Source organism: Periplaneta americana, chromosome 14, assembly GCF_040183065.1.
Source record: "Periplaneta americana isolate PAMFEO1 chromosome 14, P.americana_PAMFEO1_priV1, whole genome shotgun sequence".
NCBI lineage: Eukaryota > Metazoa > Arthropoda > Insecta > Blattodea > Blattidae > Periplaneta > Periplaneta americana.
Window position 1 is genome coordinate 35638594 of NC_091130.1, and position 13664 is coordinate 35652257.

Here is a 13664-nt window from a genome sequence, read left to right on the forward strand (position 1 = left end):
GTTCCTTAGATATTAATTTTCACATATTTTAATAATATTAAATTATGCGTAAATTCAAAACATCCCTGACGGCTACAGAATTGTTTTTGCTTTTGAAAATCTTCTGTGGAGGACTTACATTTCATGATAAAGAAAAAAGCGCATAGATTTTTAAATTTCAGAATTTGTTCATGAGATAAATATTTTCTTACAAATCATAATTTTTGCTTGATAATTTTCTTTGATTTTTAGAAGTTAAAAATTCATATCATGAAAAATTTTCAGTGAAGAGCTGATATCATGCACAGCTTTGTGTATTGCAATAGCAAAGTTTCATGTAAATCGGAGCAAATGGGAGCAGCTAGGAACTTTATTATTGGCCAAAAACGTAGTTTTGAGAAAACGCAATTTTTAGTGGGTATGGTATTTTGAAAATTGTCGCCAGACTTTTAAAAGTAGCAGGCATGGACTAAATATAGAGCAGAATGTGAAACAAATGTATAAGTTAATTATTTAAGTAAAAAAAAAAAAAACAAAAATATTTATTTTTACCATTTTGGTCAAAAATTCAGTCCCAGTGTCTCTTAATTAAGTGACATTTGGCGATTATAATGCTTTTTCACAAGGATATTGTGTGACAACTTTTAGCGTGGTTTTGCAATTGAAGACCACAGGGGAAAAATGTGATAAGTGCAAAATTATGGATTTTCTGTTTTAGATGTCATGTTATAGCTCAGGTAGTCTATATTTGTGTAGTTTAACTATAGACAATAAGAATCTTATAGGTCCAAAGAAATTTAAAGAATTATAGGGGAGAGTAGGGTAGTATCGGACATCGGGTAATATCGGACAGTGAGTTTCTTTCATCTACCACTAGATGATAGTACCTGAATGACATGGTTACGCTTCTGTGATGTCGCATACAGAAACGTAAACATGTTATTCAGGTACTATAGTCAGTGGCGGCTGATTGACTGAGGCCAGTGAGGCCGGGCCTCAGTCACTTGGCTTAACTGAAATCAAATTTTGTGTTTTTATATAATGTATTAGTTATTTGAATGAAGCATATATCGCTGTAGAAGCATTTGAAAACTTTGATGTATATAGACCTGTTTTGCAGTAAAATGTGTTCCTGAGGCCGGGATCGCTCGTGCCAGGTCTGGCTTGTGATGTATATAGACCTGTTTTGCAGTAAAATTTGTTCCTGAGGCCAGAATCGTTCGTGCCGGGTCTGGCTTAATGCATTTAATGTCCTTGCGCGGGCTTTGAGTTTACGCTTAAAACGTTGTAGCTGAGGCACAATTCGTCTGGCCTGGTCAGGTTTCACTCGTCCCATCCATGGGCCGGCCTCAAGGGTAGAGTGGGGTGGGAATAGCAGTGGTGACTTGTCTTCCTAACTAGGCCATAAATAACAAAATTCCAGCTCTTTGACAGGCAGAGACCCACTCGATTCTCTCCCCTTATGCCTCAGTTTATGACTTAAGCGAGGGTGTTGTACTATTGTACTTCGTAGTACAGTAGTGAATCTTGGTCAATGTTGTTTTGTATTTTGGGAAAATATAAACAGAAACAAATGAGAGAATTAATGCTGGTGTAGTTTATTCATTGTTAGAGTGTCCTTTTTCGAGAAGAAATAATACTGAAAGAGAGGAAGTTTTAAATAAAGAGAGAGTCTACCGAGATACCTACGACATCGCTGATAATTTTTCTGACACATAATCTTAAAACGCGAGTTTCTATTGCATCCTGGTATAGGCAACATAAATGGTTATGTGGTAATGTGATGCAAAATAAACTTGTCTTGGCCTTGTTTGTTGCTGTCAAAGGAAAAAAAAAATAAAAAGAAAAGAAAGAAAGGGGAATTTCAACACATAATATGGGATGCTTCATCACACTGAAACAATCACTGAAACTCAGAGCATAACAGCTTATTTGGTGAGTGAAATTATTATTTTTCATTGATAGTAATAAGAATAGACTAATAATAGTAGTAATAATAATAATGATATTAATAATATAATAACAATAATAATTAATATCATAAACAAACATTTCCTATCGGAGGCACTTAAACTAGTTGCATCTGGCCTCACCGAGGATTTCGATCACCGGCCGCTACTGACTATAGTAAAGGCAGAAGAAATAGGCGGCTTTTTGGTCTTTTGCGGAAACTACTCATTCCACACTTTCTCTAGCGGTTTATGACTTGAACAAAGAGACCTGTCGCTGTCCTGTCGCTGCGTTCGAATGCTAGTTGTTGACAAGTGCTCGTCTGTGATATTATTATGTTAGAGCTTGTTCGAAAAATATATCATAATAACACAATAAACAGTATTTTTAAATACTAATCATCCAAGCAAGCGCTATCATGTCTCAGTGGAGCCCTGATATCAGAAGTCATACTAAAGGCGTTATTTATCAAGTTTGTTGTTCCTTGAGAGAACTTAAAGTTTGTGACGACATTAAAAGTGTCAACACAGACAGCTACTGTCAAGGAGTGTGGTGTATCTCTACATCGGTTAAGATAATCTGTGCAGAAGGATTTTTTCGTGATACTTATTGTGTTATTTCTTTTGTTAAACTAAGCCATTCTTAAGTGTGCTTCTAATACATAAGTATTTTTATTACGAAACTCGTTCATGTTATAATAACGTGTATATTTTTTACACACAGAAAAATATATTACTTTTTTGCACTTTAATTTTTAATTTCCTCATGATTTACAAAGTTGATAACTGTATAAACATTATTTAGTAGTTACTATTTCAATACAATATTCTGAAAACACATAAAAACAAAATACTAATAATTGTGTGCAATGCTAAATATTTGATTTCTCGTATTACGTTCACATTACATTATAATAATTATTACATTTGTGAAATGGCTAACTTGCAAAATATTATACATGATAATATAATCTAAAGCCTGATTAGTGTAATATGTTACTATTCAGCGACGTATGCAAAGGAGGGGAAAAGAGAACTGTCCACCATAACCCATTATCTCCTGGCTTAGTTATCTCATTAGTGATGCCTCATTGTTGTCACTTATGAGTTTGAGACCTGTGTTAGGACAGTTGACTAAACAAAACAACAATATTCAGTAAATCAGGTATTTGTAATTACTATTTGTTCTTTCAAGTTTTCCTGTAGTGAAAATCGTATGAATGGAGGAGTAAGTTATTTGGGACAGGACCATACACCAAGCAGATTCTGAGGGGTATAGGAGTCGGGGTAGTGAATGAGGGGTTCGCCATTCCCGCCTATTTCTTCTGTCCCTAGTACACCATCTGGTGGTAGATGAAAGAAACCCACTGTCCGATATTACCCGATGTCCGATACTGCCCCACTCTCCCCTAAGTCAAAGCCAACACGATATAATGGGTATCGAAACTTTCAACTTGCTCTCCTGTAAAAACAGTAAAACGCGACTTATCACGTTTTTTCCCTGTGGTCTTCAGTTACGTTTTCTATAAATTCTGTTCAAGGTTTGTATTCTACAAACTCATCTACGAAAATATTTCGCTACATGTCTTATTTTACTGTTACCTTGCAACATTACAGACAAATGAGAATCAGCGATTCAGTAACTCTTTTTCTGCTACAAAAAATGCTTGGCGCTTCTTTATTAAAGTTAAGAAGTCTACAGTATGCAAGACGCAAGCTAAGTCTGTACAAATATAATTATTCCCAGAAAGACTTTTATTCTTTCGTTAGCCTTTTTCTCTCCATAAAAAATCAGTCGTAATACTGTCCTCGTTAAATCTCCATGTTTCTGTTCTTCCTTCTTTTTACCCTATTCGTTTTCTAAGTTATATGACGTCCATCCAACAGTAAAATCTGCATAGGAGGGAATTTTTTTGTTGTTATTAAAAAGGGATTCACAGTGCCACAAGCATGTTTACGTCTTTTGAAATAAAAAAGAGACAGGGATGGAGAATATTTTTAACTTCATTTCCAGAGATTTCATTTTATAAATTATGCTGAGTCATATTGGATCCATTAAAAAAACTGGAATTTGATGATGTACGACAAAACAATTTTACAGAACAGCAATCTACAGTAAAAATTAAGTTCTCTGCAACTACTGTATAGGATTTCCTCTTCGTAATTTATTAATCTTCACAAAGTTGGTTGACCATTAATATTAAGCGAATTCTTTCATGTCATAGACGTCATCTCCAAATATTATTAATAGCTATCAGATGCACATTCAATTGGAATGAAGCGAATGTGTCTCGACTTACTGTAATATCGAAATTAAAATAAAATAATGCAATTGTATTTTTGTTTTATTTTATAATATAAGCGCTTAATTTATTGTAAATTTATATACCACATTTCTACAAGTACTGTTACAGAATTTCTTCTTCGTAGGTCTAATCTATTAATCTGCACAGAGTTTGTTGGCCAATAATATTACGAGAATTATTTAATGTCAAAGAAGTCATGTACAAATATCAGAGTTATATTCAGTGGGAGATAAGAAAACTTCCCTTACTTTGCTAGAAGATCGATATTGAAGTAAAATCGCATAATTGTAACATTGTTATATTTCTATAATAAAATTCTAATAGAATTGTTTCCTCTTAAATGTTATGTTTTATTTAACGACGCTCGCAATTGCAGAGGTTATATCAGCGTCGCCGGATGTGCCGGAATTTTGTCCCGCAGGAGTTCTTTTACATTCCAATAAATCTACTGACATGAGCCTGTCGCATTTAAGCATACTTAAATGCCCTCGACCTGGCCCGGGATCGAACCAGCGCTATACCAACCCGCCAACCACGTCGACGTTTCCTCTTCGTAACATATTAATAATCTGCATAGAATTTGTTGACCATTAATATTGCGAGAATTCTGACAAGTCATAGAAGTAATCTGCAATGTTATTAATAGCTATCGGACAGATATTGAGTTGGAGAGAGGAGAATGACCTACCTCGTTTTATTTTAAGACCGAAAGTACAGTATAATAACTGAATTGTAATTATGTTTGATCTTTTAATATATATATATATATATATATATATATATATATATATATATAAAGTTAAAAATGTCCTGTGAACTCCTTAGTTGCTTCGTACATACATCTTTTTCTATTTTTAACTAGAAAATTACATTATTCTTACGCACTTATCACAACAATTATTAGTTACAAATCACACCACTTCCACCGACTTGATTATTTGCAGTTCAATTTTGCATCCTAATTTACAGTCTTGGAGAGTTTACAACACATTTTAAAAAATGTCGCCGTCCGCTTGAGTACACTTGGCCGCATGCTTGTGAACGGCACTCGTCGCGATACGTAACTGCATACGGCTATCTTTGATTCCCGTAGCGGTCGCGCTGGCTGCTGACTGCACGCTGATCAAGATCACGCGTTGTTCACAGCGATGCGTTCCAATAACGAAACGTATAACTCTGTAAATATTGAGAATAGGACCCATGTTTAAATGACATTTTTTCCTTAATGTAAGTGGCGGTAAATTCTCATGAATCACCCTGTATAGAAAGAACCTTAACGGTGGGAATCTGCGAAATCGCTTGCTACAAGTAGAAGCGTAGCAAAGGAGGGAAGCTTCTAAGTACACTTTCTTTTTCCCTTAACTCTCAGCTAGGTTTCACGAGATACCGAATGATCTATATGCCTGTAAAATATTCTCGCAAGACCAGTTCTCTCTTATGGAAGTGAGACAAGGACCTTAAGAGCTCATGATATTAACAGAATCGCAGCATATGAGATCAGATTCATGAGGAGAACTGCGGGATAGGATACAGTAATTCGACCACAAGCGGATTGAGGCTATCATGGAAGAACTCAAGGTTGAACCAGTGATGGAATACAACTGGCCATATCAACAAAACTGGAAAAATCACGTCAACAGAACGAGCAACAACAGATACCTAAAGCAAATTTTAAAATATCGACCGAGGGAAAAAGGAGCCATTGACAGACTTCAAAAGAGATGGATAGAAAACAAGACCATAACAGGCCACTCGGCCTAATACTTGTCCGGATGATGATGATGATGACGATGATGATGATGATTATTATCATTATTATTATTATTATTGTTATTATTATTATTATTATTATTATTATTATTATTATTATTATACATAATATTTCTTCATATTCTCTTTTATTACTTTACCTTCACTGTTAGACTAACAAATAAACAAACAAGAAGTTTGAAAGCTTTTTTTTTCTACGTAAAGAAATTTTAATATAGAGCAGCCAGTACGATGTTGGCGTAACAAAAGAATACAGAGAAGTCTTTCATATATTGGATATATGAAGTCTGCCGAGATACAGAAAATCTCTTTTCTTATTCTTGTATATATTAATCCCTCTTTTATAAGTCTCGTGGGCAATCTTTCATAAAAGAAACTGCAAAGTGTTTTGTAACTGATGTTTATCACATAACTATAACCCGACTTACAAACGAATCTTGTCAATTTATGCAGTAATGAAAAAGCATCCTCATAAAACCTTCTATTGTAATTCGTTAGAGCTTTCATACTTAATTTTTATTTTCTCTATTAAAGAGAGATATTAAAAAGTGGAAATATTACCCTGGCTTAGAGGAAGGCAATTCTGCAAAGAAACACAAGTCACATTGCACATTTATTTCCCTTTTCGTTTGTTAGAGCTATTGCAACTAATGAATGATAGATGATTTTATACAGCAATTATGTGTATTATTTCAGTCAAAGATTTCCATTAAAGTGTTAAAATTCGACTATTGTGTAAATAAAAGTGATGGTCTAACAATTAAAATGAAAGGAAAGAACATTTATAATTTGTAATAACTTATTTAAGTTCTTGAAGGAGACCAGTAAATCAGGAACGAGATAAAATGTAGATTAAATAAATGAGAAGTGGCTGAATTAATAGACAGATGGATGGATAAATGGACGGGTGAATGAATGAATAAATCAACGAAAGAATGAATGAATAAATGAATGAATTATAGATAGACAAATAAGATTGAATGACTCAATGAGAGAATGAATGAATGAATTAATTAATGGTTGAATGAATTAATGAACGAATGAATGGCTGGCTGGTTGGCTGGCTGAATGAATGAATGATGAATGAATGAATGAATTATAGATAGAAAAATGAGATTGAATGACTCAACGAGAGAATGAATGAATGAATGTTTGAATGAATGAATGAATTTTGAATGAATGAATGAGAGAATGAATTAATGTATGAATAAATAAATGAAAGAATGGATGAGACAATGAATTAATGTATGAATAAATAAATGAAAGAATGAATGAGACAATGAATTAATGTATGAATAAATTAATTAAAGAATGAATGAGAGAATGAATTAATGTATGAATAAATAAGTGAAAGAATGAATGAGAGAATGAATTAATGTATGAATAAATAAGTGAAAGAATGAATGAGAGAATGAATTAATGTATGAATAAATAAATGAAAGAATGGATGAGACAATGAATTAATGTATGAATAAATAAATGAAAGAATGAATTAATGTATGAATAAATAAATTAATGGATGAAAAATGAAAATTAATGAGTGAATAAATAGCTGGATATATGAATTAATGAATGAATGAATTATAGATAGATAAATAAGATTGAATAACTCAATGAGAGAATTAATGAGTTAATTAATGAATTAATGAATGAATGACTGCATTATAGATAGATAAATAAGATTGAATGACTCAATGAGAGAATTAATGAATTAATTAATGAATGGTTATATGAATGAATGAATAAATGAATGAATGACTGGCTGGCTGGATGAATGAATGAATTAATTAATTAATTAATGTATGAATAAATAAGTTAATGGATGAAAAATGAATATTAATGAGCGAATAGATAGATGGATATATGAATGAATGAATGAATGTATAGATGGATGGATGGATGAATGAACGAAAGAAAGAACAAGTGTATGTATGTATGTATGTTATGTTATGTTTTATTTAACGACGCTCGCAACTGGAGAGGTTATATCAGCGTCGCCGGATGTGCCGGAATTTTGTCCCGCAGGAATTCTTTTACATGCCAGTAAATCTACTGACATGACCCTGTCGCATTTAAGCACACTTAAATGCCATCGACCTGGCCCGGGATCGAACCCGCAACCTTGGGCATAGAAGGCCAGCGCTATACCAACTCGCCAACCAGGTCGACTGTATGTATGTATGTATGTATGTATGTATGTATGTATGTATGTATGTATGTATGTATGTATGTATGTATATATGTATCAATGGATATATGGATGGATGAACGAACGAATGAATGAATAAATGTATGTATTATGTAGGTATTTATGTATGTATAAATGAATAGTTAGATGGATGGATGAATGAATGAATTAATTAATGGATGGGTGAATGAATGAAAAGAAGAATGACTGAATGAATATATGAATTAATTAATCAATTAATTGAACATCAGAGAAAACTTCCCTGCCTATTCTGAACGTAGGCTATAGTCAATACTTTGCTCCCAATCGTGGATGTTCTTGAATCCGTTACAAGGTAAACAAAACTCTAGATCTGAATGCTGTATAATTCTCGGTAAATAATCAGAGGAAAACTTTTCTGCTTATTCTGATGATGGAGCTACTAGAAATACTTTACTTTGAAATATGGATGTTACTATATCCCCGATACGGTACAACATCCAACAAATTTTGTAACACAATGCACACCGTTATAGTCTTCAATCTCTCACTAGTAAAGTTACTCAATTTACATTAAACTTACTATAGGCAATTTTAATTGTGTAATGCATTATTGTATTTCTTCAATTACATTGGTTCGTATACGCTGTAATTTTGTTACGTAATATTTTGGTACTGTACTATATCCCACTTCGATTCATTTCATTCCGCACAGTCTATGTAAGGTCAGACCAGCAATTTAAGGCGATGTATGTAATTTTATTTCTCTTCAATGACGTTTACGTACATGTACATAAGAACTTAATTTCACGCACTATAAAACACGCAAGGCAATTAGTTCTTAAGATGTTTTATATATTCCTGTGTGCTTTATATATATATATATATATATATATATATATATATATATATATATGTTCATTTGAAATCTGTACTAGTCGTAAAGAAACTGCACATGTTGCAGACACACTCCTACTCATTGTAACTAGCAACAACTCTTTCTGGAGACAGATGGGTAACATAATATTTAATACACAGGTTAGTTATTATCTTCCCAACAGCCAAGCTGGGAGAAGAATGTAGCCTTCTTCTACAATGAAAAATTCCGCCCAATTGCGTGCAGAGAGCTGATCTAACTGCTCACAATTTTTATCCGGACTGCATTATTTTATTTTTGTTATTGTTTGTTGCCTCTGTTTCCAAGACCTTAATAAGCTTGGTGGGCTCCTGTAGTAGCCACGCCTATTTCTTGTTTCCTTTAATAAAGAAAAGACGTAAAAAGTATGTGAAAACTACAAAACTTGTATAAAGAAAGATATCCATCTTAGACATATATTAATTTTTTCAGAGGGGATTATAAAAAGGTTAATGGAGCGGTTATGAACACAAATATCCGCAATAAGGACCACAGGCTGTAACCGCGATGTTATTCTGCGGTTTTTTTAACGAAGACAATTCTGACGTGACACAAAAATTTCTGGAAAATGACTTTGTAATTAAAATATAACAAACATTAAAAGCTTCAATGAAGGTTATTTCCTCCCAAATTTTATATTAATAGGTATATATCTCAAGCTTTCATTCTGTTACGTGTTACTTTAGGAATGCAGCAAGTCTTCAAAGGAAAGAAAAGCCCTTAAGGGGGGAGGTACATCTTTGGCCTGCAAACATTTAGTGAAATTAATATTTTTGTGTATCTCAGCTACTATAAAAGCTAAATGAACAAACCTTTTCATGCTTAATATAAAGGCTGCGGCATATCATCTTCCCTAATTTAAAGTTTAAATAAAAAACAAAGGGATCAAAATGAGGAAACTTTATTAATATGAATGGTATCTTAACAGTGGGAATTTTTCATTTTTTTTAATAACGTGTCTCTCAAGTGGTGTCCTTCACCATCATTGTATTGTTGAAATTCTGCATCGCTCTAACTAGCATTTGTTGAGGAATAAGAGCAATTTCTTCCTGTATTGCATTTCTTAGGTCTGGAAAAGTCCTTGGTCGAGATGTTTGAACACCTAAGCCTTAAGATGCCCTCATATAAAAAATCGTAGAGTGCAAGGTCTGGTGATCGTGCTGGCCAGGGGACATCGCCACGTGAAGAAATTAAGCGTCCGGGAAATATCTGAGCAGCGACAAAGGATTTACCACTTACCAGAAACGATACCACAGCGCAAGCACGTTCTTCAATCGTCCACGGCATAGTTGGAATTCGTTACAGATTACAATTTACACTAATTGAATGTCAATTCCGTGTATTCAATGTCCTATTCAATTCTTGTTGTTTTGCGCATGTCATTTGATATCGCTATGGCAACGCACGTAAACCTAAATTTCCCATTGATTAGATACAGTTCATATTAATATAGTTTCCTTATTTTGATCCATCTGATTTTTATTTAAACTTTAAATTAGAGAGGACGATTTGCTGCACCCTATACATATGTTACACTTTATAAAACACTAATCAGCATATTATGGGTAAAATAGATCATAATTACCTGTAAAATTATATTAAATTTTCACAATTTTTTTACAACCATAAAAAATTTGCATAATAAAATATGCTTAGGTCTACAATTAATTAAATATCTATACGATTATTTTACTGGAATGTTTTAAAGATATAAAATATAATTTATTTCCAAGAAATAGTCTGCCCAGGCATCCCGGATTGCCAAAAACACAGAATAATACACATATAAGAATAGTAACATTAAGTAAATAGATGAGTCAAATTGAGGACCGTTTTTGCAAAGCTCGCTAACTGAAAAATTTGCAAAATTGAGATTTTGATGGATTCGTTAACTTAAGGCAGGCCTCTACATGATGTTAAAGGCGTCTTAGTAAAATTTGATTATTTCTCTTCATTGTAGTGTGTCAAAGTGTGATCGTTTTTCCAAAACTTGCTTTCTGCTATGTGAGAATTACAGCAAAATTTTGCTTACTACAGTGTTTTGTCTCTCCTGTAAAATTTAGTTTTTTCAGTTAGCAAGTTTTGCAAAAACGGTCCTCAATTGAAATGTGAACTTAGAGCTTAAATTTAAGAATTAATAAATTTGTACATATATTGTAACAATCACACACTAACGGATAGAAAGGGGGGATTATGATATCCCGTATAAATGATTTTTCAGAATTGCCACAGACCCTTTAATGCTAGAAGTGATTATTTTAGGAATGATGTCATGGATTCCAAATGTTTTGATAGTGTTTACAGTTGATCGTGGGATGGTGCCCCTCACTCCGATCATTAAACCATGTACTTCCCAGGTGCTTTCAATCTGATATTTTTCACTAAAATACGGAATAGTAGGCTCATAAATTTGTTGTTTCTCTTTGTTGACAGCAGATGGTTGGGTCTAACTCATCTCAAATCTAACAGTTGGTTCTAGTATAAAGCCTTTACTATTAGTCTTGTCTAGAGCCACGATGTCCGCTCTTCTAATTCCGCCGCCTTCAGACGCAACGCAGTGAACCTCTTCATGGACCTCGAAGGATCTTTTTCTAAGGGCTTATGCTATTAGTTTTCGGATATTATGATGACGTGAACTTCTCAGGAGTTCTCCATGCTGACAGGATCCTAGGACGTGTGCTAAGGTTTCAATCTCGTTGCAGTATCTGCAACGGAAACCGTCCAAGGATCTCCCAGGAAGACTTCTCACTGGTGCTACGTTAGCATTCATCTTAATTGCGTCCCGCCATTCAGAGGAAGACAGACCCTACTTAGAAAAAAATCCATTTATTTCCGGGAGTATATTCTTGAAATAAAATAACACCTAGTCTAGGATATTTTACCTATTCCTTCAATAAATCTTTTTTTTAATCGTTACCTTCAATATTAAATTGTCTAAAATTTGTATCAAGAAAAAAATATTTCCTGAAGGAATAGGTAACAGATCCTAGACCATGTTTTTGATGTAGATCTTTAAAACTTTCCAGTGAAAGAATCATACAAATATTTAATTAATTGTATATTTTATTACGTGAATGCTTTATGGTTATAAAAATAATGCAACTTTGATATTATTTTACAGGTAATTATTAGCTATTTTAATATTCTGAATATGTTTTATGAAGTGTAATGTACGTATATTAAGCATGAAAAGTTTTGTTCATTTAGCTTTTAAGTTATAGTAGCTGAGATATAAAAAAATGAATTTCACTATATTTTTGCAGGCCAATGATGTACTTCCCCCCTTAAGAGAAAGATTGAACGTTCCCCTTTTGACACGGATTACCCAGTCCAAGCCCTGGTGTGTATGATAAGGGTGTCTTCTCAAAGTCCTTCTATGATATACACTGTCTCCCAGAAGTCATTGTAGGATTATAAGGGTCATAGAGAGAATTATATCAGACAATGCAAATATCTTATATTACATCATGCACCAATATCGCCATGTGCTATTAAAAGAATTTCTTGCAAAATAAAATAATTTCAAGTGATCAACATCCCAATTAATAAATTAAATAATCTACATTTTAGGGAATTTCTAGAAAAGTACATAGTAAATTAGTGAGTTTTCAGTGATGTGCGACATGTAATATCCTAATGAAACATGAAAAAATATCATACGATACAAATATCTTGTACTACATCATGCACCAATACCGTCATGTGCTATTGAAAGAATTTCTTGCAATATAATAGTAATATGCGTTACAAGAGCGGTATGTTGAAGTTTTCATGTTCGAAGAAAAGTTTGAAAAAGCGAAACGTAGTTGAGTGCATTATTTTGTGCGAAGATCGTTTATTACATACCTGAAAGAGGAATTTCTAATTAGTTGCAATGAAATCTCCATCTTGGTTTCTGTTCAATGACGGCAAATTTGCAAAACAAAAATATCTATCTTCAACATTGTTGCTTTAAAATGTTTTCTGTGTTTACTATACTCCAGCAGGCCGTGATATACGTCTGTCTTTCCCCCCCCCCCCAGTCTATGATGAGTCTGGATTCTTGTTGATATTTTCACGGCTTCCTTAATGTTAGTCTACTTACATCACGAATGCAGTAACTTTGGTGGAGTTGTAGAGTTTACGTAATTTTTGCAGATATTTAAAAACAATAATTTACAGTGCAATTTAGGTGAAATTGCAGTAGTAAGTTTCCAATTTATAATTATTACTATATTGAACGTCTCTAAAAATAATATGTTAAAAGCCTAAAGCAGTAAAATCAATATGTCACTTAAGCGGTAAGAAGAGGGAAATTGTTATGTGTGTTAGGTTGGGAATACTGAATGTGGAATTTTATACTTTCCGCGGATTGGTTTTGTGCGGAAACCAAGCAAATACGCACGATCTCGCACAAAATAATTTAAAGTGACATCCGCATAGCAATGTTCAAGTTACATAACTTATGAAGGCAAGTCATAATTTAATGCAAAGATCACGACGAAAATGAACATCACTGCTCAAGCATGTGTTTACTAGTATAGCTTCAGAATGTCGGGAGTTGACTGTACTCCACCAACACGCAACTACGACTTGTT

The 13664-nt window shown here is 33.4% G+C and overlaps 1 long non-coding RNA gene across 1 annotated transcript in view; it reads right to left on the bottom strand.

Moving 5' to 3' along the window:
- Window positions 1-13664, bottom strand: part of LOC138713255 (uncharacterized) — a 1167998-nt gene that overhangs the window by 967450 nt on the left and 186884 nt on the right. The window lies entirely within an intron of this gene.